We start from the raw sequence: 4729 nt of genomic DNA, 5'->3' as shown, positions 1-4729 counted from the left end.
AAGATACCGCCAACAAATCTACAAGACAACCTACAGATGGGAGAAGATATTTGCAAATGATGTATCAGATAAAGGGCTAGTTTCCAAGATCTATAAAGAACTTATTAAACTCAACAGCAAATAAACAAATAATCCAATCATGAAATGGGCAAAAGACATGAACAGAAATCTCTCAGAGGAAGACATAGACATGGCCAACACGCACGTGAGAAAATGCTCCGCATCTCTGGCCATCAGGGAAATACAAATCCAAACCACAATGAGATCCCACCTCACCCCAGTGAGAATGGGGAACATTAACAAGGCAGGAAACCACAAATGTTGGAGAGGATGTAGAGCAAGGGGAACCCTCTTGCACTGTGGGTGGGAATGTGAACTGGTGCAGCCACTCTGGAAAACTGTGTGGAGGTTCCTCAAAGAGTTAAAAATAGACCTGCCCTACGACCCAGCAATTGCACTGCTGGGGATTTACCCCAAAGATTCAGATGCAGTGAAACGCCGGGACACCTGCACCCCGATGTTTATAGCAGCAGTGTCCACAGTAGCAAACTGTGGAAGGAGCCTCGGTGTCCATCGACAGATGATGGATAGAGAAGATGTGGTCTCTGTATACAACGGAATATTCCTCAGCCATTAGAAACGATAAATACCCACCATGTGCTTCGACGTGGATGGAACTGGAGGGTATGATGCTGAGTGAAGTAAGTCAATCGGAGAAGGACAAACATTATATGGTCTCATTCATTTGGGGAATATAAAAAATAGGGAAAGGGAATAAAGGGGAAAGGAGAAAGGGAGCCAGAACATGAGAGACTCCTAACTCTGGGAAACGAACTAGGGGTGGTGGAAGGGGAGGAGGGCGGGGGGTGGGGGTGACTGGGTGATGGGCACTGAGGGGGGCGTTTGACGGGATGAGCACTGGGTGCTATTCTATATGTTGGCAAATTGAACAGCAATAAAAAATAAATTTATTTAAAAAAATAAATAAATAAATAAAAATGCAGTGCCGGTGCACAGAGTGGAACTGATGCCAATGCTGAAACAAATCTTGTGAATATAGATAGCATTTAACTCTAATCTCTTACAGATGGGGAAGGTAAATTTGATTTATCTTTCTCTTGGACAGTTGCTCTAAGCTGACAGGTAAGTCTTGATGGAGACTCAGTAACATAAAGAGAAACATAAGTGGGGTTTTCGGCTTCCTGAGCGACTGAATTATTTAGATGTTTTCCAATATAAAGTTCTTCCTACATTTCTCTTCCTGAATCCGCCATCGGTAGTATCTTCTTCCTACAACCTTGCGGTTCTCTTTCAAAATAGCTGAAGGCTCGCCTCTGGGTGTTACCCAGCGGTGCAGCTGGAGCGAGGGATTCCTGCAAGCAGAGGCTTGGCCCCGGGGAGCTGGGTCTGTCCACTGCTTCTCCTCCCGGCTGTGTTCCGGATCCGTCACATGACTTTTATGACTGCATCTCATTTAACACAGCCCTCCGGGGTTACTGACCCCTTTCGTAGACAATGTAACTAAGGTCCATCGTTAATGGCCCGATGCCGCGTTTAGATGCCATGTTTTCAGCGGGGGAGGAAAAGAGAGAGAAAACTTTGATTTTAGTACAACATCTATCAACTAGATGCTAAGAATTTTGATGATGTTATAGTTTGCAGGAATAAACAAAAATCTGCTTAAGGAATCCAAAATCAATCTTGACATTGTCATGTAGAACATAAAGTTCAGCAGAAACGTGGTCATCTCTTACAATATTTTCTCCACCTTATCGTGGAAAGTGTTTTTGTTTCACTAACTGCTTTTCTACACAGATTTAAATAACTTCCAGACTATGGATTTTAGTCCAATGCCCAGAGCAGAAATAGCCCTTAATAGATGTTGAATGAGCGTAGAATCCCAAGAGCCATGTCCCCTTTATTCCACCCCTGTTCCTCTTCCCAAAGGTCACCATGGTGAAGACTTGCAGGTGATTCCAGTGAGACCCTGGTGCCCTACCAGCTGAGCTGATGATGGAGGCTGGACTGGAAACACTGGGGGCCCGGCCCTCTGAGCACCAGGAGCAATCAGCATGCCTGCCTGCTTGTCCCTTAATTCTCTTTCCCCTTTTCTCTGTCAGCTCCCAATAGCCATAGACTGAGCGCTGAAAGCATCCTTTTATTTGGAAGATTTGTCCCTTAGTTTAAATCAACTATTTGTGGGTCATTCAAGCATAAAGTATTTCACACATGAGGATCTACTGTCTTGACCTTATAGACCCTGGAGATCATTTTTCTTGTCATAATTGCACAACGAGTCTGTCCTTTGTTTAATGTTCCTGTTCCCACATCTTCCCTTTCTTCTTTGTCTCTTGCTCTTTCCAAAACCATAAAGTTTTAACATGGAAATATAGACCTGCAAGGAGAACCTTCTCTGAGTTTGGTGCAATAGAAAAGAGCATATAAAATATCAGGCGTCGTGTAACAGGAGCCCACCCCCTGTCGAGTGCAGCTGGCAGGTGATGTGTCCCATGGTGGTAGGCTGCATCTAAATCTGGTGGTTCAAGTACACGAATGTGGGAGTTAATTTTTTTTTTTTTAAGTTTCAGTATTGTGTCCGTGTGCTTCTCTGTCTCTGTCTCTGTCTCTGTCTCTTAAGGATACAGGGGTGTACATCTAATTTGTTTCTGCCCTAATACTCTCCCATTATATATATACACACACACACACACACACACACACACACACACACACACACAAGTGCCAGTGCTTGATTAATGTTTATGTTCCTGCAGCAGCTGCTCAGGAGTCCTACAGGGACATCCCAGAGACTCTGTTCTTCTCCAAGAAACCTTGTTCAATTGCCCATTTTTGATATCTTCATTATTAACAGTGTTACTAGGAGGGTCCCTGCCTTCTCCATGCTTATGCTCTGAAAGAGAGCGACCTGAATGCCAGCAGCTATAAAGAAAGCGCCCATCCCACGTCACACGCATTATATGAGCCGTCTGCTAACAGGTGAGCAAAGATTGCAAAGCGCAGTGTAGGGTGGCAAGTCACCTGTTTAGACTCAAAACGGAGGTATTTGAGAAGCTGGATCCATCCTTAACATAGTCTCCAGAGGAATCAATTTAAAAAGACAAAGCACCAAGAGCAAATTCTAAACTTCTTAACATGGTGATCACATCCACGTTTGGCCCATTGCATCTGTGCTTCTGCCTCCTTGCTGTGACAGGCTCCGCCCTCCCCTGTCTCCCCAGCCTTGTCTCCCATATCTCAGTGCTGGGCACTCGGGAAGTGTTGGGTGAATGAATGGAATCAGTTCATGTTCTTTTCTGTGCCTTTCCTCAACCTGGCTTGTCTTCTTCCCACCTCTCCCTCTGGTGAGCTCTCAAGTGTCAAGCCTTCACTCAGGCTCTGTCCCTGATGGCTTTTCTCTCTCTCGAGGGTCAAGGAGTCAGGGCCCCTCCCCAATGCTCCTATAATTTTTTTTTAACCAGGTTTACATTTATCACATCATCCCAGAACTATTTATTCACATGTTTACTTCACCGGGTTGTGAGCTCCTCAATGCAAAGATGGGATTTGATTGTCATTGGATACCCTGTGCCTAGTGTAATGCCTGGACACTATTCATGAATGAACTTATCAATACACAATAAAATGTAACTCTTCCAAGGCCAAAATATTCTTCTTGGTAGTCAGTAAACCCATCCTCTTTTCAGTAGATACATTTTTTTTTTTTTGAAATTTAATGGCCACACAATATATCCAGCTGGATATGAACCAAACTCAAGGGAGTTGCATAGCCTTCATGGACATTTTCATTAAATATGGTGAGTCACCCTTCCCTTTCTATAATAAAATATTGAGCCTGTCAAGCAGAACTAAATACCCATGTCAGTCAGCAGAGCACACCTCTCCCCTGGAGAGTGCTAGGCAGATGCTGCTGGATTCTTAACTTTCCAAAATGCCTTTGCCTAATAGGAGTGGGCATTTGTTATTTGTAGCTGCCTCACGAACCTATATTTTGGGAACTTCCCATTATGAGCTTTACCTACAAAAGAATATGGGGGGGGGAGCCAAATAAAAGCCCCAAACTTAGATTCTCTTACAGCTTGGAACAGGCACGTGACTAGTTCCATGAATCAGACCACACCCCACTAGGCTTGGATTTGGAAGTAAGCAGCACGAAAAGGGCATTCCTGCACAGGGTGACACATCTGTCTAGTACGGTGGTGAAGGTGTGTGCTCATCCAGCGTCCAGGCCAAGGTTGTCTGTGCAGAGTAAGGGGCTGTGGCATGCTTGCTCCTGCAGGTATGCTTGGGTATCTGTCTTTCCAGCCCCCTGGGATTTCTGTGAAAGACTTAATATCATTTAATAAAGTTACGATCTGCTTCAACAGCAAGGATGAGTTTCGTTGTTTGCAACTAACATATCCATCCAACACTCTCATGATATTTCTGTAATTTCAATAACCATTTCCTGAGAAATGGTGCTTTCTGATTGTTTCCATGCTGGCTTCTGTCCATGGTATTTAGACCCTTTAAGTGATGTGGAGGTTATTCCTTTTATGACTTTGCCTACTCCTCATAATTTCTGTTGTTTCTCTCATTTGCTATTCACTTAAAAAATATACATTTAACCAGAATAGGGTAGTAGAAGAAATATGGGCTTTGAAGACACAGAGGACTGAGTCTTGGCTCTGCTATTTACTCACCCTATGATGCTGGCTATTTTCTTAACCTT

This window comes from Canis lupus, chromosome 1 (assembly GCF_003254725.2).
Source record: "Canis lupus dingo isolate Sandy chromosome 1, ASM325472v2, whole genome shotgun sequence".
Lineage (NCBI taxonomy): Eukaryota > Metazoa > Chordata > Mammalia > Carnivora > Canidae > Canis > Canis lupus.
This window is presented reverse-complemented; position numbering follows the sequence as displayed.